This window comes from Podarcis pityusensis (assembly GCF_964106645.2).
Source record: "Podarcis pityusensis genome assembly, chromosome: 12".
NCBI classification, from domain to species: domain Eukaryota; kingdom Metazoa; phylum Chordata; class Lepidosauria; order Squamata; family Lacertidae; genus Podarcis; species Podarcis pityusensis.
In genome coordinates, this window is record NC_138037.1 from 27,888,026 (window position 1) to 27,910,438 (window position 22,413).

General features: G+C 42.4%; 1 long non-coding RNA gene across 1 annotated transcript; it reads right to left on the reverse strand.

Moving 5' to 3' along the window:
- Positions 1-2,646: 2,646 nt before the first annotated feature.
- On the reverse strand, positions 2,647-21,929 carry LOC308459898. Its single transcript, XR_013978363.1, has 3 exons — positions 21,872-21,929; positions 3,867-3,994; positions 2,647-2,790 (listed from the first exon to the last, which is right to left on the reverse strand). It is a non-coding gene; the product is annotated as an uncharacterized lncRNA (long non-coding RNA).
- Positions 21,930-22,413: the final 484 nt, after the last annotated feature.

Below are 22,413 nucleotides of genomic sequence, written 5' to 3' on the forward strand. Positions count from 1 at the left end.
TTACTTGCATTCATCTAAGTTGTCTTCCAGTACACCAGTTATCTAATTTTATCCGGGGCTTATTTGGCGTCCTACCCAAACCCCTTGAGTAACCTTCACTAAAGTTGTATCATCATCCATCAGCAGTTGCTGTAACCTTGAAGTTTTACTGCAGCTTGACCCTTTGCTCTTTCATATTTTGAACACGGATTGGCCTTTTATTCAAGCATACATTCTAGAAGGACAGCTTCCCAGTTTCCTTTCCAGGGCTTATGGTTTCCTTCATGAGAAATTCCATTGCCTTAAACAGTGCTTTTGTTAGCAAACTCACTTAAATAATGCAAATGCAGAGAGAGAAGTCCTGATAAGACTTTACTGGGCACGTGGAACAGTGTATAATTTGAGAAGACATAAACAGAACTCTCTTTGTTCAGGCCTTGTACATAGCAGGAAGACATTCTGCCAAACATACAGAGGACAACTCCCTCAGAACTACACAACTTATCAGAGCTCATTCCACTCTGCTTGGTCAACAAGCAACACCTCCACCCAGCCCTCTTGGCTGTTTGACTTTAACACTAACAGAAGTTATCCTTAAGTTACAAATTGAATGATCTTTTCTGCTACACTTCCAGCAGATATACTGTTAACTGGGACAGACCATCACCAGCACATAACTCTGCTGCATTGTGTAACAGTTGCTACACAGTTAAAAGGACTGTTGTGTTGGTGTTCCCTGGAACCGCTTCCCTCTATGCATCCACTTACAGAATGCTTTGGTCCCCTGTCTGTGGTGCTTAGTTTCTTCCCATCTACCTCTGCTCCAGAGCCACACAGGTATATCACTCTTCTATAATTTGATCCGGGTGACCATAACCTTGTCCATGGGGCTTCCTTTAGATGAAGATTAATCTTATCACTGGACTTTTTATGGGAAACAATGCAACAGAGGTATACAGAAGCCACTTTATCAGTCAAATTTACTACATTAGGGTCAGGCGGGGAGAAATCTTTCATGTATATTATTAACTTCAGTGTTCCCAATTTGCTTAACTCTGAAGAGATCATAAATCAAGTTCCAGGCGGCTGCCAGATATATCTAGCCTACAGACTAGCTTTTAGTCTATACATAAATATGTGTAGTGTGTGTGTACATATAATTTTAGGGCAAAATTAACAGTATTAATCCCAATATTTTCTCCACAACAATTATGATAAATCAATTGTTCCTTTATTTCCCGTGGCTGTTCTTAAAGCCACATGTTCAAGAGACTCCTTCAGTTTTCAAAACACCATTTCCTATAAAGACACACAAGAGATATTGGTTGCATGGGGGGTTATGGTTGGACCATTTGGGCCATTGCTGTGTGCTCCTTCTGTCTCCCTCCTCTACCTTTCTGGCACATGGCAGCTGCAGTGCAGAGATCCTGCTGTGCGTTAAAGCCAGAGATCTCTGCTATGTCCAAACTGGTGAACTCTGCCTTAATGTTCCTTAAGAACCCTGGGCAATAAGTCAGGTTCATGTGTTATGGTGAACTCTGGCTTGATGCAAACCAGGATCCTGGTGTGCAATGAGAGGAAGGAAGGGGAGTGGGCCAGGGCATCGCATGTTGTCACGGGGGTTCGTTCACATTCACAGACTATGGTTTATGAAGCTGTGGATGAATCTCTGAACATGACCTGTGTCAGAAGAGACCCATGGCTTGCTTAGGTCCACTTGATTTGCTTAGCTGCAATTGCTAGGCAATGTAATTAATAATGTGGCTGAATGTGTCCAATTCCTATTGGTGTCACAGTTGACTACAGCCCACTGTGGACAAGAAAGTTACTTCCTAGGCACTACTTACATTTTGTTCAAGCTTTGCAAACAAATGACTCAGACCATATCTATTGCAGTTCAGGTAAACCATTTTTATGATTTATGACTTAATTCTTTATATCCGCTGTATCTCCCCACCTGCTCCCCTCTTCTTCCTCCCCCACTCTCTCTGATATAGATATATATCTGCCAGCTCAGGATAACACATTCAATTGCAATAAGCTCTAATTCACCAATGTTCATGTCACAATCATTGTGTTCTGCATTTACTTTCCAGGCTCTGTTTCTGAAGGAGCTATTTGACCAGGTAAGCAAAACATAAAGGGGAAACTGCCCTTTGGAAAGCTCCATACTTGAGCAGAACAGCAAGAGGCTTAGTATTCTCAGGACCACTTATGCCTCTTTGTACTGACTGTAGGATAATACATTATCCCAGACTGCATAACTACCATCACTGCAAGAAGGTAATTGTGCGTTTGGAGGTGGTCCGTTACAGGCAGTTTGTACTGCTTCTATCTTCCAGAGCATATGGACATCTGAACAGCAGAGAGGATAGCTATTGACACTATCAAGATGTAAAAACACATTTAAAGAATTGGGGTTCTTTTGGTTTATGAGAGAGAGAAACTGTTACTAAAGGACATTGCAGTGCAAGTCATGTAATATGACATTATTTCCCTTTATAGTTTCATTGGTCTGTACACACATGAATGTTCACTGAATGACTGTTAACTTGCTCTCTAGTGTTGTGTTTATCATTTCCCATTGAGTTTATTACTGCAGCAATTTTCAAACACACTGAGGTGGAGCCATTAGTTTGCTGCAAGAACTGAGCTGACGGTGGCCTTCTGGGCTGCCCCGGGGGTCATGTTGATGTTTGTGTCTGCTACCAGGGTTGACGGGTTGTTTGTTGGAGTCGCTGGGACACATCCTCATTATCTCTCCGCTTGTGATCTGCTTGGTGAAATTGCATTCCTCTCCAGCAGGTGTCACTGCAGCCAATTGGAATGGAAGGTGTATAGTGTAGATAAATGAAGTGATGTTAAATCTTGCTCACTTAATAAGAAAAAAATAATAGCAAGCACTTTTTCATTGATGAGAAGGGAATCCTGGTTACATTTGTTGGCAGGCAATTTTGTTTAGGGATTGAGCCACGATGAGCCACACCCTTGTTCTTTGTTTTCCGAAAGCAGGATTATTCAGTATATTTCAAAAGTCTCTAGTAAACAGTTCCCTTTCCTCACAGTTCACCTGGTGGGTCCCTAGTTCCTGGAGGAGCTCAGAACCTAGTTCATCAGCTGACTTCTTCTGCCAGTAGGCTTCTTTACATTTACAGACACTTCTCTGGCTCACTAACGGAGCATATTGTTCAGACTCCTGCCTTGCCAAGCAACTTCTATTTCCTTCTTCCACTCTCCAGAAAGAGTCTTCTAGTCTGATTCTCCTGGTTCCTCCATAACCATGCATTATTGGCAACCCCAACACACCTTGTGTCTAAGTTTGCTCTCTCTCCCTCACATAACCTCGATCTCCTCTTCAAACAAGGCTCTGTTTCCCTATTCCTCTCATGTTTGCTTTACCTGCTCTTGACGCATCACTCTAGCATTCCAAGCTAACCCACATCCTGAGACTCCTGCTAGCTTTAAGTCTCAGGTGTTGTGTCGCTTCTCCTTCCAGCCCACCTTTTCCCTCCTCCAGAGGAAACACAAGGAGGATACTACAACAGTTGTCACACTTGTTGCCCCACATCTACCCAGTAACAAGGTGGACATGGGGGACTGCAACTCCAGGGCTTCCCTGACACCTCTCCAGCTAAGCCCTTCTCCTCATATATGTTAAATTCAGTTTCTTAGATTTTGGCTTCTGGCTGGATATTCTAGACATAACACACTTGTACCCTTTTTCATCATCCTTGCAGCAGTTATGTTCACAGAATACATGATGTGCAATTAACTTTCAGTAACTTCAGCATAACCTTTGGCACAGCAAGAACTCAAATGAAAATGAATGGAATTTCTGTACCAAAGTGTTGCCCTCCAAAAGTTGTATACTACAGTTTTTACCATACCTGTCCATTAGCCACGCTAGTTGGGCCTGATGTAAGCTGTAGTCCACAAGAACCATATTGGATACCCCTGTTCTGTGCAATTGCGTGTAGACATTTAACTGGGGGCAGACATCTATTCAGTTCCTTACCTAGGAAGCGGACATTGAATAAAATCCTGTTTTCTGTCTGGCAAACAGCTAAGAAAACTAACGTCACTTAAATGTAATCAAAACACTTATATCCAGGCAAATTCATCCTTTAGCTGTATTGCACCGCTGGCTTTAAGTTCAAGTAATTGATTACGATGTGGTATATTAAGTGTGGGCTCTCCAGCATGAAGTAATTTTATCCTTACAGTATCTGCAGAATAAATAATAACCTCTGCAACCAATTGATGCCCATGGCTTGAGATTTCTTTGTGTAGGTAGAGATGGATTGCCCTGCGTGATGGTGTGCCTCCGAGAAGCAACATACATTTCAATCAGTTGTTTAATTCCTAGCACTGTAAGGATGGCTCACAGCAATGATTCATCGAGTTGCATCGGGATATGTTATGATTTCTCCTGTTCCCATACCGTAGGGGTGTATGGAGTGTTTGGGGAGGGGTAGTGTCCTGGGTTGCTGCTGCTAATGTAGCGGTTTCACTTCATTCCTGGAGGTGCACTCCATTTTCTCTAGAGATAGATGAATGCCAACAATGATACTGCAGAATCCCATTGAAGATCCACTGTCTGAGTTTAGAACAGGGGTTGTCAGCCTGGTCCCTACCGCCCACTAGTGGGTGTTTCAGGATTCTAGGTGGGCGGTAGGGGGTTCTATGGCACAAGCTGAATCCTCCTTCCATTGAGCGCTGGTGGGCGATAAGGAATTTTAGCATCAAGAAAGATGCATTAGTAGGTATAAAAAGGTTGACTACCACTGGTTTTATGGGATGCAGGTGGAGCTGTGGTCTAAACCACTGAGCCTAGGGCTTGCCGATCAGAAGGTCAGCAGTTCGAATCCCCGTGACGGGGTGAGCTCCCGTTGCTCAGTCCCTGCTCCTGCCAACCTAGCAGTTCGAAAGCACGTCAAAGTGCAAGTAGATAAATAGGTACCGCTCTGGCAGGAAGGTAAACGGCGTTTCCGTGCACTGCTCTCGTTTGCCAGAAGCAGCTTAGTCATGCTGGCCACATGACCTGGAAGCTGTACGCCGGCTCCCTAGGCCATTAATGCAAGATGAGCGCTGCAACCCCAGAGTCGGCCACGACTGGACCTAATGGTCAGGGGTCCCTTTACCTTTTGCCCCTGGTTTAGAAGAATGTTTCATTCAGGTCTTACAGATTTCCCATAAGCATCTCATTGGCCACTGTGAGAACAGAATGCTGGACTAGATGGGACATTGCCATGATCCATGATCTCATGTTCCTAATGCAAAGTTTGCCTCTCTGCCACGAAAACTTTTTGATCATTAAACAAACCAACTAGGAGTTTATCGCTACTAGTTAGAGCAGGTGAACATGGAACTAATATAGTGCTTGAATTATGTTTTGTTTTGCTATGTTTTGAATCTTGTAGCATCCTTAAGGTTGATTGCGTTCTAGGTTTTTATGGGCCAGAGCCCAGAAATGACTCTAAATTACAAAAACTTTTGCTACAATAGGCAACCCTAGACCTATATACTCAGAAGTAAATACCATTCAATTCAATGCGACTTACTCCCATGAAAGTGTATATAGGATTCCATGCCCACTCTGTGATTCTTAAAGATACCAGAAGAATCTGTTTTGTTTTGTTTTGGTCTTTGCTGCAGCTACCCTTCTGGTACGAATATTTCTGGTAATATTATTTTTCATAACGTTTATAATTATGTTGGTTCTTGACTTTTGCCCCTCCAGCTATATTTGTATCTGTGTCTTTAAACAAGATAAGCTACATTCTGGTTCTATTGCTTTGACAAGTCCTTTGTGATATATGGTACGTATATATATTTTCTGTTTGCTTAAAGTACATTTTAAATAACACGTCATGATTTATACAGCTCCACCAGGATCCCTAGTCTAGGGTCTTTACTAGATAGGAAAAAATGTATATTATTTATAGCTGCCCGACAAACGTGGCTCCGGTAGCAATTAGAGCATATCTGAGGAATTTGCAGTATGTTTCTCATGGCTATCCCAAAGACTTATGCTTGCGATGAGACATTTTCCTTCCTGTGTTGGCCCTTTTGCATACGTGGTAGATCTGAGTACAGGGTTTTTAAGTTACTCTCCCAACGTTATTGCTAATGTAACGGTGTGGTTTTTCAGGATCAAAATGTATCTGCTTTGTTTTGTCCGGGGCAATGTCAGAGATCACATCTTCCTGATACTGGTCCTTATGTCAACTCCAGTAACCTCAGCAGGCTCTGTGTCATTTTTCGAACGGAGCAAGCCGCCTTGCTATTTGTCCAGGCTATTTGTCCATCTAGCTGATCATGGTCAACTCAGACTGCCAGCAGCTCTCTTGGGACTCAAGCAGAGGTCCTCTTTTTTCAAAAATAATAATTTTTATTGAAGATTTTCCTAGTTTACAAAAGTACGTGCATTGTCTCTTTTTTCAGGTTGTGTTTTCTACAGATCAGTTGTTGTGAGACATCAATGTTGTATGCAGTATAAGTATAAGAGGTCTTTGTGATCATCAAGAAAGGGGTGGGGGGACACTAGTCTTGGAGTATCACAAGGCCACACTTTTATTTATTTTACAGTCATGATTGACTCAACAGAACATGCGGTGGTGGGCAGAAGGTATCATTCTTATCACTCATATTCACGTGAGGAACTAAGTCAGAAAAAAAGGCAACACAGCTGGAAACTATAGGAGCAGTTGTTGTTTTTTCTAAAATTGGATAAATTTGGAGGGGGACATAACACTCTGTCGCTGGATGTAGCCTGCCACCAACAGATGAGCCACCGCTGCAGTAAAGTAAGAGACAACTCTCCTACAAAACAAAATTGGAGCAGAAAAATGGCTACTGTTTTCCCTGGGTGAGAATATTTTGGGGGAATTGGGGAAGATCTTAGCCCAGTCTTAGAAGCACAGCCTTTCCATCAGTTTCTCCAAAACTATGGACAAGTGCATTCTTCATCCCCCCTCCTTACTGGTTTTTAGAAGGCCTAAAACAGTCATACCTTGTCCATCTTGCCTTTGGTCTTGGTGAATTTTGCAGAGCAAAACATCTGGGGTTCCCTGAATGAGACTGATGCTGCAATCCGATGCTCATCCACCTGGAGAAAGGCCCCAACTGAACATGTGGGCCATACTTCCAAGTAAACATGTAGAAGATCTGGGTTGTAAATGATCAGTCCAAACTTAGTAATTTCAGACTTTTAAATCATGAGCTGTAACAAGGAATTACACTGTGGTCTTTTAAAATGTTAGAAACCAAATCGCTGCCATGCACTCAGTACCCTGCATGGGAGAGATTTACTGATTTCAAGGAGATCACTCGAGCAATTTGCAAGCTGGGCCAGCAGCGTGAACAGATATAAGTCTATCTCTCAGCTAATTAGTAATCCAGGAGATGCAAATAGGAGTTGAATAATTGTTTTGGTGCCTCACATTCATCTGCTAGAAGCTGATCAGGAGAGTGATTGCCATTCAGCTCAATGAGGCTGCTTCAGCAGCTGGAATAATTGATATTCAAGAAGCAAAATTATGACATGAAGCCTCCATTTTTGCTTATTGCGCTATTCATGCATTGCCATCACGGTAGAAACATGGTGCCCGTCTTGATGTAGCATTCAGCACCATAGGAGTGTTGGCCTGGACTCTGCTGACATCTGCAGACTGTTACTTTTGCCATTACTATTTGAATAATTAATTGCTAATCACTCCCATGCCTGAAGAGAGGTTCTCGCTAACATAAAAACCAGAACTGGAAAATACAAGCTATGCTTGGAGACCTGTGAAGAGTAATGGGCAGATCCAACCAAATCTATTTCATAATTCATCTAGAGTACCAAGGTTAAATTCCTCAATGTCTGCTAGATGCCTTCACAATTAACCTGAATTCAGGATCCAGTAGATTGAAATGCTATGTCCTGTTGGGATATTCCTTGGAGTTCTCCTCCCCATCCTTAATAATAATAATAATAATAATAATAATAATAATAATAATAATTTATTTTTTATACCCCTCCCATCTGGCTGGGCTTCCCCAGCCACTCCAACAAAATATTAAAATACAGTAAAAGCTTCCCTAAACAGGGCTGCCTTCAGATGTCTTCTAAAAGTCTGGTACAGTGGTGCCCCGCAAGACGAATGCCTCGCAAGACGGAAAACCCGCTAGACGAAAGGGTTTTCCGTTTTGGAGGTGCTTCGCAAAACGAATTTCCTATGTGCTTGCTTCGCAAGACGAAAATGTCTTGCGAGTTCCTGCGGGGTTTTTTTCCTTTCCCCCCCTTTTTCCCAAGCCGCTAAACCGCTTATCAGCTGATCTTTAAGCCGCTTAACAGCTGATCTTTAAGCCGCTTAACAGATGATTCTAAGCCGCTTATCAGCTGATCGTTAAGCCGCTTATCAGCTGATCTTTAAGCCAGCTAAGCCGCTAATACTGTAGGGCTAAGCCGCTAAACCTCTAATGGGCTTGCTTCGCAAGACGAAAAAACCCGCAAGACGAAGAGACTCGCGGAACGGATTCTTTTCGTCTTGCGAGGCACCACTGTAGTTGTTGTTCTCTTTGACATTTGGTGGGAGGATGTTCCACAGGGCGGGTGCCACTACGGAGAAGGACTTCTGCCTGGTTCCCTGTAACTTGGCTTCTCACAGTGAGGGAACTGCCAGAAGGCCCTTGGCGTTGGACCTCAGTGTCCAGGTAGAACAATGGGGATGGAGACGCTCCTTCAGATATACTGGACTGAGGCCTTTTAGGGCTTTCAAGGTGAGCACCAACACTTTGAATTGTGCTCAGAAACGTACTGGAAGCCAATGTAGGTCTTTCAAGACCGGTGTTATGTGGTCTCGGCGGCCACTCCCAGTCACCAGTCTAGCTGCAGCATTCTGGATTAATTCACCAAAAGTAAATGACCACATTCAGGGACGACATCAGGGGATCCCTCATCAGGCATTCAAGCAGTTATGGGTCCATTTCTGATGGGGCTGGACTCAATCAATCAATCAATCAATCAATCAATCAATCAATCAATCAGTTGTTCTACCTCCAGTAGAATGTACAGTAATATATTATCTGGAAATCTTTCCACATTGCTTGGATTGACAGGAATAGAATATTACTGGAGGTCTAAGGTCCAGAAATTAAATATTAATATGAGCAAAAAATAATGAGGGAACGGATGTGGAAAAGTAGTACAAAAGGTCCCTCTTAAATAAAAAATTGTAAGTCCTCACCTGGCTGCTCTCTAAATTTATATCTCACCTTTCTTCCCAAAGGATATCAGGGCAGCAAAAACATCTGTCTATATATTTTGTGCAGCAGATTCAGATGAATCCTGAACTGAAGCAGGACATTTTGCAGGATATTCTGGGTTTGCCCAAGGTCATTTTAAAAGGGTTTTGAAATTATTGGGCATGTCTATCTTTGGCCCATTAATTTCAATATAACTTAGTTGGTTACAAGCCATTAAAACATCATAACATTCAGAAATATTTATTTATAAGATTTTATATTTTCATTTTATTGATGTATTGTATCTTTTTTTATTGGAATCATGAAGCACAACCAGCCAAAAGACCTACCCCTGCTCTGAAATGAATGGGGTTTTGCAAGAAGACAGAACCATCCATTGTTGGTTGTATCCCTCGACTTTGTTAAGCTCCGATGGATTTCTTACCATCTGTGCTGATTTCATATAATTTTATCAGGATTGCCAGCTGTCTTGCCTGGATCCTGTTCCAGAATGTAGGATTAATGTTAGCATACAAAATTATAGAGGACGATGGTCCAGTTTTGCAGTTTCATGCCAGCAACTGAACTCACAAGCCACTGTATTTCAACTTTAACTCACCTCCTTCCATCTATAAAATCAGCTGCAAACCAAGGTTTAGTCCAAGCTTGTTTCATTAGCTACTGTTGAAATAACTTTTGCTGCTGGTCCTGTGCAACACTTAACCACAGGAACAATGAAAGGTAGGGTTGCCATATTTTGAAGAGCAATAAAGAGGACACATTTGCCAACTTCTACTTTTAACTATGGATCTTTATGGCGACTCTCATTTTACAGACCCATGAAAAAGAAGACGTGTCCTGGAAAAAGAGGACATATGGCAGCCCTAACACAACACCCTGAACTCATCCACAGCTTTTGATCATCTTTACTATTTCCAGGCCAGCAAAAAATTTGGCTTGTATTGTTACCTGTGTATGTGCTACAGTGTATGTGCAAAGGCCATACTCTTAAGCAGAAGTGGATTTAGGGCAGCGCGACTGGTTCTGCCGCAAGGTGTGCCATGCCTTGGGGTGCCACAGGGCACAGCAACTATAATGTAGTGAACTGAGTGGAAGGCTAGAAGCAGGTGGGTGATTAGACATGTACATGTGATCAGAATTCCTATACCATATAAGTAAGCCTTGTATTGGGAAGTTTTTTTAATGTTTGACGTTTTATTATGATTTTATATATGCTGGAAGCCACCTGGAGTGGCTGGGGGATCCCAACAAGATGGGTGGGGTATTTATTATTATTATTATTATTATTATTATTATTATTATTAACCAACATCAACAGTTTGGGAATAGGTAAAGGTAAAAGACCCCTGAACGGTTAAGTCCAGTCAAAGGCAACTATGGGGTGCGGTGCTCATCTCGAATACACCACCAAACAATATCATAGCTCTTGATGTGGCAGCTACATATGCAAACCTACCTTATCTTTCAAGAGGTAATACTTTGTGCTATTTTTCTATAATAATAATAATATTAATAATAATAATTTATTATTTATACCCCGCCCATCTGGCTGGGCTTCCCCAGCCACTCTGGGTGGCGTCCAAAAAAATATTAAAATACTGTAATACATCAAACATTAAAAGCTTGCCTAAACAGGGCTGCCTTCTAGAAAAAGAAGTGCCAGAACTCACCATGAACACCTCCCTCGTTCTCTTAGGATGGCAATGGCACCCACCTGAGAGGTGCTGATCTTAGTTCCTGTGAGTTCCAGCTGAAAAAAACCTGGTACAGTGGTACCTCAGGTTACATACGCTTCAGGTTACAGACTCCGCTAACCCAGAAATAGTACTTCAGGTTAAGAACTTTGCTTCAGGATGAGAACAGAAATCGTGCTCTGGCAGCATGGCGGCAGCAGGAGGCCCCATTAGCTAAAGTGGTGCTTCAGTTTAAGAACAGTTTCAGGTTAAGAACGGACCTCCGGAACGAATTAAGTACTTAATCCGAGGGAATTACTGATGGGGAAAGACAAGGATGGCTAACATGTGAAGAGGGCACCATTTAGGACTGCAAAAATCTCAATTTCTAAAATGGCAAACTTGCATTGGGTGAGTTTGTGGAATACCTAAATCGATCAGATAAGATCTGCAATGAATTTTAACTACGGAAAAGTTTTCATTTCCTAACGAATGCAGCTGCTGCATGCAACTTCCCTCATGGACGTTCTTAACCTCACGTGCCCCCTCTGTCAAAAGCAATACTGCAAATGTTAAAAACCACTTGTAATATGTTTTAATGAAGCTGTCCTTCTTGGTGAAGGTTGACATTTGTTTTATATTAATTGGTGTCGCACCCGCTTTGCCTAAGAACAAACTTACTTTACAAAACGGTCTATACAAATATGTCTCGTTAGACAGCTTATTTCTTCCAGAACCCACCTCATAATAGAGAATGACATGAATCGAGTTTTTCATTGTTTCTTTTTCTTTCATAGTGCAATGGCTCCCCCCCTTCAATGCAACAGTTTGAAGCCTTACAACAGGCTGCATCAACAACTGCTAGCATCCTCAGGATAACTGTGGGGCACACTTACTTATTGCTAAGCATGTATAGGATTGCAACCTAAAATATATAGTGTAGTGGAGCGGGACCCTCAATGTACTTTCTGAATTCACTTCTGATAGGACTAGGAATGGAGAAGAAATTTGATTCATTTTGTACTTAAAATCATAGACTCATAGAATTGTAAAGTTGGAAGGGACCCAGAGGGTCATCTAGTCCAACCCCCTGAGCTCTTGGGCCACAGGCTTCTAAAAGTGAACCTACTTAAGCTCACACTTTCCAAAAACAAACAAAGAAACAGACAGACAAACCATCCATTGAAATTTGACCTCTTAATTTTGTAATGCAGTTCTTCAGTCAACTAAGCCAGGTAATGTGTACCAAAATACACATACTAGGATAAATTATGCATACAAATGCATATATTGGTGAAACCAACATACAAAAATGCATTATAGTATGGGAACTTGCTTTGCAAAGCTATATTAGTCAAGACTGCATATGGATATGTGCCTTTGAAGAGAAATTTGCGCTAAAATGCTGCTGAATTTTCACGAGGACTTTAAAAAAAGAAAACTGATGTGGAAGTGTGGAGAACTTAAGATTAGGAAAAAGAGAAAAAGAGAGAAACTGAAATTGACATGTTTGCCCACTGCCAGCTATAACCTAACTTAGTTTTACATCTGGTACAACCCTATGCATATTTATTCAGAAGTAATTCCCACACCACTTGAAACTGTTGAATCCATCTAGCTATAACTAAGTTGAGTGTCAACTACTGACTAAAGTTTAACCTATGGCAGTATCCACACAAGGACCATGTTATTTGAAAAAAATGGTGACAGAGAAATTATAGTCACTTTGCATCTTGCAAGTGAATTGATTCTTTGGGTACCAAAGGGGTTCAAGTTATTCTGGTAAACTTCCCTAATTCTGGAACAGTAAGAGCTGTTTGGCAGTGGAGCAGACTCCCACGAGAGATGGTAGACCCTCCTTCTTTGGAGGTTTTTAAGCAGAGGTTGGATGGCCATCTGCCATGGATGCTTTAGCTGAGATTCCTGCATTACAGGGGCTTGAACTTAGATGACCCTTGGGATCCCTTTCAACTCTGATTCCCTAATTCTGTCTAGCAATGCAATTTGAAACCCAGTAGTAGCTTTTACACACAATTAATGTTTGGGGAATTGAGAAAGCAATTAACATGATATGAAGATGCATATGTTATTTTGCAAATTAATTACACAAAGCAAGAAGCAGCATAAATTATCCAAAGCCCTTTTCTTATCGCGCAATTATACATTAGTGTATGTACTGTTTTATAGCTGTTCATTTAGCAGCCACAGCCAATTAATCTACTAACAAGCCTTGATGATGACAAAGGAAAGCACCTTCCAATAGTTAAGGTAAGCAACTGACTTTGCATCCTTGCTATGATGGAAATACCTCTTCCCTTTTTTTATTATGAATAAACCTGTGTGTGTATTCTACCACTGAGAATGGGTGACAGTGGAATCTTGCAGATTCGGAGGCATTCAAAAAGAACGGCCAATTTTGGTTAAAGTCCATTTGGAACCACAGTTTCATCCAGATGTGAAGTGTCTCAACCCATCTTTCCCCCCAGAAGTATATAAAATTAACTTTTAAAGAAATTTCATTTAGGCTCATGGACCTGAACTCTTTGGAGTTAGAGCTCTTTGGAGACTGCAGTTCTGAGGAGGAGATAGATCTAGGTCCACCCCATGTTGGACTGCAGGCACCAAGGCCCACTCTCCTATTACCCTGAAGATACACCTCTGTTGACAAGCTCTGAGGGCTGGTCGACAGGCTTCTTAGGAGGATCAAGAGAGTCCTGAAGAGAGAGCTTCATAGCTGGAAACCCCTTTACTACAAAGAGCCAATAGATGAAGATGAAGGTGCTGGCTCTTTAACTGACCAGGAGGTAGCACTCAATGGGCGTGGCTTCCAGTCAATGACCACCTAGTTCTGGAATAAAACTCAGCCAGTTGTTCCTTCTGAGACAACCTGGATGTTTGATCCTGATCTCTGCACCACAATTGCCCTCCAGGCACCTTGTCTTGCTGCCCGGGGAATCAGGACCTACTGACCTGCCCTTCCTTAAGCCCACCTCCACCTTTCTCCCTTTCCTACACTGTCTATCCTATGTCAAATTTTAGACCGTCAGAACAGGGACCTAGTTCTCTTATACTTCATGAAGCACCGTGTACATTGAAGGTGTAATAATAATAACAACCAACATTCTGCCCCTCCTTCTCTGTAAGTGAAAACCAGCTATTCTGATGCATTATCTCTCACCTTGTATATGTATCATCCTGTTGTACCATACAGTTTCTGGAAGCACTCCTCTCCCAGCAACTCAATTATAATAATTTAGGGAACCCTCTGTCCCTTGCAGTCTCCCACAGTACCAGGACATCTCATGCCTGCCTTGTTTCGTGTTATTAACTTAAAAAAAAAACATGTTGTGCCCTGTGAAATCTGGATGTATAAAACTCATACTGTGATGGTGACAGATGTTCTGGAAACAATTAGTTCATACATTCCTTCTCATCAAATACCTCGTCATGTTCAGTTTAACAAGGCAAATTACAGCTTTAATATACTCCATCCTACACTCTTATTTGCGATAAAGAATAAGAGCACTCTGTGCACATAATGATGAACTTTACAAAGAGCTACAGAAGGGAGGGAGGGAAAGGCGGCAAGAGATGAGAAGCTGCTCTATGGAAGGCACAGAGGGCACTGTCAGAGCATCTGCCTTACATGCCAAAGGACCCAGGTTCAATCCCCAGTATTTGGGAATGTCCCGTGCCTGAATTTCTGGGGAGCCACCACGAGTTCGTGTTAGTGCTGTGCTAGGTAGACCAATGGTCTGACTCATTATAAGGCAGCTTCCTGCATTCCTTCTCCATCACAGCTGAGGTTTCTATGTCAGCACCCAACTGCTCAGAGACCCATTTAGCATCTATAACCATGTAGTCTGACATCCATACTTCTCCACCCATACCTACTCATTTCATAATGAATTGACCTTCAAGGGGCCTTGTATTAAGATTCAGAGCAGGAAACATTGCCACTCAGTTCCCTATACCCCTGACTGTGTTGTTTAGTGGTTAGAGTGTCAGACTAGGGCCAGGACCCAGATCTCTACTTTGCCACGAAGCTGACTGGGTGGTTTGGGCCTATCCTCTTAGCCTATCCTATGTCACAAGGTGTGAGGATAAAATGAGGAGAACCATGTGCTCCACCTTGAGCTCCATGGAAGAAAGGTGGGCTATTAATATAGTCATCAATAAAATAATCATGAACTAATAAATATCCACTTTATATTTTTTTATTTGGTCACAGCCTACAGCCTGAGGGCTGCATGTGGTCTTCAGTCTAATTTCAATCGGCCCTCCACAAAAAAAATAATACACGAGTGGTGAAGTGGGAAAATGAGGGAAAGTGGTGGCAGACAGAAAGCGTGAGAAAAGAGGGTGATGGAGTGAAAAGCAGGTAGCAGAGAGATGGGGGCACATCTGCACTATATGTTTAAAGCAGTATCATACCACTTTACACAGCCATGGCTTCCCCCAAAGAATTATGGGAAGTGTAGTTTGTTGAGGGTGCCAAGAGCTGGTAAAGGTAAAGGATCCCTGACAGTTAAGTCCAGTCGCTGACAACTCTGGGGTTGCAGCACTCATCTCGCTTAACTGGCCGAGGGAGCTGGCGTTTATCCGCAGACAGTTTTTCCGGGTCATGCGGCCAGCATGACTAAGCTGCTTCTGGCGCAACGGAACACCGACACCAGAGCAGTGCTCGGAAATGCTGTTTACCTTCCCACCCGAGCGGTACTTATTTATCTACTTGCACTTTTTTATTATTAATTTTCTTTTCTCTCATTACAAATATGCTTATAACATACAACTTACATAACATCTCTCCCTCCCCCCTTTTGGACTTCCCTCAACTTCCATTTCTGATTTATTAACCTCATTAGTATAGTCTGCTATTTTCTACAAATAACATATTTTTCCTTTTATTACATTATTTGTTCCCTATCCATAAAGTTGTGAATGTTTATTTAAATCCTACCATCAGGTCAATATTCTTTCTTTGTTTCTGCAAATATTATATAAAAGGTTCCCACTCTTTTTCAAAATCCCTATTGTCCTCTACTTGCACTTTTTTGGGCATGCTTTTGAAATGCTAGGTTGGCAGGAGCTGGGACCAAGCAACAGCAGCTCACCCCATCGTGGGGATTCAAACCACCGACCTTCTGATCAGCAAGCCCAAGAGGCTCAGTGGTTTAGACCACAGCACTACCCATGAAGAGCTGTTCGGAGACCCCTATTCCCCTCACAGAGCAACAGTTCCTACCATAGTTTAACAGTCCATCGTTCTTCCTGGGATAATGGATATACTGGGGGGGGGGTGTTTTGGGAGGGATGGGGAACACTCTTTTACCCAATGTGCCCCCACCGAAAAATCCCCTTCTGAGAGTTGGGTGGGGTGTTAAAAAAGCCAAGAAGCCTTGACCACAATCACTCAGCATCTTCTGATCAAAGCCTGTGCTGGAGAACAATGCCAACATTTTCCTCCTTCATAATTAAGGTTTTCAACATAATGCACTTAATTTTAAAATGACCGCAGTGATATTAAAGATGGTATCTTGGTATGAAATTATTGCCTCGCTTCAGGTCCGTCTAATTCATATGCTGGGATTTGTCCTTCTGTTCTCATTCTGAATTAAGGAACATGTCATCTTCCACAAGTCAATTATTTGGTTACTGCCAGCACTGCCAGTATAATTTCTTCTGAGAGCCAAAACTTTACCCTGTATACTCTGAGGGGAGCACCCACCCTGTAGAAGTAATTAGACGTTAGGCACCCTCAGGAGTGTGACGGATGTTAATGTGCAACATCTATTCTACACTTTATGTGAAATGCATTATCTATTTTGTACTATACCTTTAAAAATATTGTTTAATGTGAATAGTTAACTGCTTTCGTGTTTATATCTTTATTCTTCAGTATACTACAATAAAACATATTTCAGCTATTTAATGGACTGAAGCTAAACTTTGATGGCTCATTGACTGCCAATTTGCCGCTACCAGGGCTTCTAATGGCCATATCGCCATATTGTCTGCTGTCAGCAATTTGTGGGGGCCCTTTCCTCCATATGCTGCATGAAAACTTCACCTGCTCTGCTTTATGAAATTGGGATAGCTCTGCTACACACAGACATCCTAATATAGAGTGCTGCTTGTAGCCAATGTGTTTCCATTGCGTGCACTTTGAAAGTGTGTAAAGAGCTGCGAAATGTTCACTTAATTTAAAATAATGGTGCAGACCTCATATTATTCAATATATTTTTGTCTCTCTGGTGCAGAGTGAATTGGGGTTTAGCAATACCCCTCTACAGGGTGAGGAATCATGCAGGTGTTGAAAACTGTAGGAAAAAGACAGAAGTTGCAAACAGACACACCTTTGAATGTCTGAAAGCGGCAACTGGGAACACTGACAAGAATAGGGCACTTAAAGGGGGGGAAAGCTTTATTTTAAAAAATGTTCTTTTTAAAGCATTTAATAATGTGAGCTTACTAGATAACATAGGGACGCGGGTGGCGCTGTGGGTTAAACAACAGACCCTAGGACTTGCCGATCGGAAGGCTGGCGGCTCGAATCCCCGCGACGGGGTGAGCTCCCCTTGCTCGGTCCCTGCTCCTGCCCACCTAGCAGTTCGAAAGCACATCAAAGTGCAAGTAGATAAATAGGTACCACTCCGGCGGGAAGGTAAACGGCGTTTCTGTGCGCTGCTCTGGTTTGCCAGAAGCGGCTGAGTCATGCTGGCCACGTGACCCGGAAGCTGTACGCCGGCTCCCTCAGCCAATAAAGCGAGATGAGTGCCGCAACCCCAGAGTCGGCCACAACTGGACCTAATGGTCAGGGGTCCCTTTACTTTTTTACTAGATAACATAAGAACCCTCCTGGCTCAGGTCAAAGGCCCATCTAGACCAGCATCCTGTTCTCACAGTGGCCAATAAGATGCTCATGGGAATACCAGATGCTCAGTTAGAGTGCAACACTGCTCTGTCCACCTGTGATTCCCAGAAACTGTCTCCAGCAGTAGAGGAAGAACATAGCGGTCATGACTAGTAGCCACTGATAGCATTATCCTCCATGAATTGCAAAATGTACACACTTCTGTTTACTCCGGTTTGGGAAGCGGTCTACAACGTGTCAACCACAAACCATATCCATCAGGTATCTATCCTGTCATATCTTATGAAATGCTGCATTTCCCCCCATAACCAGCTTCAATCCAAACCTGGGGCGGGGTGGATAAAATGACCTAGCTGCATTTTAAATTGGTAATGTGTACAAAGTCTTTGTCTAATCCTCTCTTAAACCACTCAAGCTGGCGGCCATGACTGTCCTCTTGACTGCCTTATAGTACCTCCCCAGCCTCTCCTTGCCAGTCTACTCTAACTTCACTATCCCCAAAATATTTACAAGCAAACCACTAGATTCCCTGGCTGAATCTGCTACAATTCTTTAAAGTTTCAAAGTATTAAAAATTGTAATATGCACAAGTAAACCTTCTCTCTTTGCACGTCTCTTTATAAAACTCACAGAGAAATTAGAATAAAATCCAGTCTCCTGCTTCCTCTACTCATTGTTGAAAGCTAGATCCTCTCTCAAACTCTTTCATCTGTAGCATTTATTACTAACCTGACCTCTTTAGCTTTCCTGTCCTAAAATAAATTAGCCACATCTTGCAGACTGCCCAGGTGTGGGAGATCTAGCTCCTCTGATTAAGGTACTGGTCATGTGTAGATGTGTGTTTACTCAGAAGTAAGCCTCATTGAGGATTACTGAATTACTGAGTATTACTGAAGCTTCCATTTTTTCTTTCTTTTTTAGCATTTCTTACATGGATATTTTTCAAAGTTTCCAGCTAATATCTATTCTGAAAGCATTCAATGTGGGTATCAATCCAAGACATGTTGCCACCTGAAGTGGAACCCAAATCCTCCCATTACCAGATGCAAAAAGGGCCCTACACTTTTAATATTTGTGTAGGTGAGGGGATTTCAGCTGAAATCCCCTCTTTTGCGCTGTTAAAGGTGCAGGAAAGGCTGTGTCCCTTGCTCACACTGAGCTACCGTGACTGAAAGCCAATCAAATGGAAGCTTTGAAATTACCTTTTGCTGGGTTGTTACCATGGCCTTTACATCTTGGACTCTCTGGTTCATTCACAGCAGGCTATTAAAGTGCTGAATGAAACATGAAGCAATGAATTCTATGCATGAAACAGGCATGAAACCACATCCAAACCTTGCATATCACCCAACTGAAAATGAAGTGTTTTTCCCCCAATGGTGGCAATTTCACAGCTGTTGACTAACTGACTGATGCTACAGAGTGGTGTACACTCTAGAGAATTACATGTGTATCAGCCCTTGGAAATGAAAAGTGGCTTCTTGAGCCCTGTGTTAGTGCGTCTCTGGTCTTTCCTGTGCATTCCCTAGTCTCTTAGTGGAGGGGGCAATGCAAACAATGCAAAACAAAGACATTTTGTAAACCCTGCAAAGAATACTAAACTATGTAAATGTACGTATCTTTGTCTTAATTTGCATGCATTATCTTAACAGCAGCATTTACAGGTTGCAGCAAGAACACCCCACTGGAGGAAATTGGACATAAACACACCTCATTGTCACAAACAGCATTTCCAATAACGTAATCTGGTCTGGAACTGAGAACTTTAAAACTCTGCCCACGTAAACTGTGATCCATAACCATCTCTGTATGACAGGCAATGTCAATGGGCTGTTGGGAAACAATGCTTGAGGATTTCTCAGCTTCCAGAAATGTTCTCTCTGTCAGAGGCGAATGATTGAATGTATGTAATGCCAGAGATTCATAGCAGGGGAAGAGGTTTTTCATCAGTGTATTGGCATTTGGCACATTGTCAGTGTTTAAGTGAGCTCCTTGACCTGATTGCTGGAAAGCAGGGAAGTGTTTTCCCGTGAAGGACAAAAGCCACACTGGACCAGCTATTCATGAGAATTCCTACTAAAGTGCTAAAACGCACTTTTTTTCATCAGTGCAGTTGTCAAGTAGAATCCAGGCTCAATAGCAAAAAGTATGATGATGTCAGGAGGAGCGGCTGGTGCAGCAGCTCCCATCCATGTTGTCAGCCTGATGGCCAGATGTAGAGGTTGAGTCAAATAGACCAGAAAATGCTGGGGGGGGGGGTGTTTCTGTATTGAGAGATGCTCAACCAGCTGGAGCATAAAGGCATGGCAGGCAGCACATTTAGAGCAGGTTACAAGCAGGGATGGAGCAAGGATTCAGAATAAGTAACAGCAAAAGAGGAAAGAGATAAACCATGGGCTAGCTTTACCACAGCAACTTAGGAAAGAAGGGGAAAGAGAGCGTTTCTGGGGCTAGCTAGCACCGTGGTGAGTCGAGGAGGGAAAGGGTTCGCTGAAGGAAAAAAGGGGCTCCCTGCACACCTGATGATAGAGGGGTGAGTGGAGAAGCAAGGCTGCTCAAATGGATACATTGCAGAAGAGTTCTGAGGATGAGAAGGTCTCTAAACCATCTGGGTGACAATCTCGCCTGCTCTTTTCTAAAAGGCAATCTGGGAATCTGAACCCAAGGATCCCAAGGGATCCTTAACGACTTAGAGGTAAAGTACAATCAAGCAGTATATAAATGTTGTTAAATAAAAATAGTAGAAAAGTGGAAGTTCATCATCATTATTATTAACTACTAAAATGAATGGAAGATGTATAGGAGGATATGTGAATTGTTGCTCATACGTCTACACCTCAAAGTATGCAAGACAGTGGGATGTGTCAAACTTAAATTATACTCAGAGTAAGAGCATAAGAAGAGGCTGCGGGATCAGGAAAATGCCCCATCTAGTCCAGCATTCTGTTATCATAGTGGCCACCAGTTGCCTGTGAGAAACCCACATGGAGGACCTGAGCGCAAGAGCATTATGCCCTCTTGTGGTTTCCAACAAGTGGAGCAGTATTGCCTCCCATACTGTGCACCCATTGAAATGATGAAGTTAAGTCATGTCCATTAATTTCCACTTGCCTCCCCCTATTTATTTCTATTATTGAAGCATTTCTGTCCAAGGCCACATCACCTCCTCCCTACAGAGGGCTTGCTGCCAGTCCCAGGCACCCCCATCATGGATTTGGCCAGGCACGGTCCGGTCATTGGCTACCAGAGAGTAATTCTCTCATTAAAATAAAACATGGACACATTTCTATGTCACCTTCTTCCTTGATCTGAGTGACTCACAGAAGCTCTCAATGGACCCAGATTCTCTCAAAGCATCTCATAATTCAAGCAGGCACACTGACCTTAGCCAAGGTTAGCACTCCTAAAGGCTGCAGAAATAAATAGGACTCACGGGCAAGTCATGTGCTGGAAAAGCCTTTTTGTCCCAGCCCCGTGAAGACTCTCTAATTAAAGATGAGCAAATGCACCCCTTCAGTAAGTAACTTGGTATATTGGCATACTATTTATAACTTTATATGGAATGTAGATCCATTTCTGAATTAAAAGCGTCAAGTGTCTTGTAAATCGTCATTCTATAGCCAGCTCCTCATTCTAGCAAACGCTTGAGTTAAAATGCTTGAGTGCTAAAACATACACCATCAGTCTTCCAAAAGTTAGTTTCCCTTTTCTTTTGTCTAAAATGATTCAAATCATTGCATACGGAATGAGATGGAATGGCCTCCGTGCTGATGGCATATCAGTTTTGTTTACCTGATTCCAAACCCATTTGGAGCTCATCAAGGCAACATCAAAGAGTGTTGTTCTAGCCAGTGTCGGGAAATTGCATTGATGGAAGTGGCGGGAGGAAGGGGAGAGAACTCTTTTAGGAACAGATCCAGTGTTTCCCCCCTCCCCCCTTCATCTTCATGTTTGAAGGGATTATTAAGAAGCAAATTGGGGAAGCCTTTTTTGTTAGCATTAAACAAATGGAGCGCCTTCAAGGGAAAGAGGCATCTTCCAAGACTTCAAATGAAATTTTTTGTTCTTTCCAAACAAATAATTGATAGATACACACTTGCTGTCAGTAATGCTGTTCTGCAAGGACTCATTAAAATGATGCCTCATTTAGCTGTCAAGCCGGTAGGACGAGCAGTTCCTGGAATACAACCACAAGCATGGTGAATTTCAGGGTATTTTTGGAACTGAACAAATCACTTGTTACAATAAATGTGATAATTCAATCTTTTGCCCTTAAAAGTAATAGAAACTGCAGCTAAGTAATTTGTATGTTGTATTCCAGCCCCAAAGCCTAAGCTATTGCAGTGATAGGGTGATAGCCAACTAAGTTATACTCAAAGTAGACCCAAGGAAATTTGTATACATTCCCTTACTTGGGACACTACTTGTCAATCTTTCCTTAAAAGTTGATAACTTGTGTGGACATGTCCTAAGGTTGATGGAACAGTGGAAGGTCTGAAATTTCTATATAAACGGCTGATTGTCTCTACAACCTGTGACCCTCCAGAGGTGAATTTTGGACTTCAAGTCCCATCTACCTCAGTCAGCATGGCCAATGGTTGAGGATAATGGGAGCCTTAGTTCACCAACAGCTGGGGT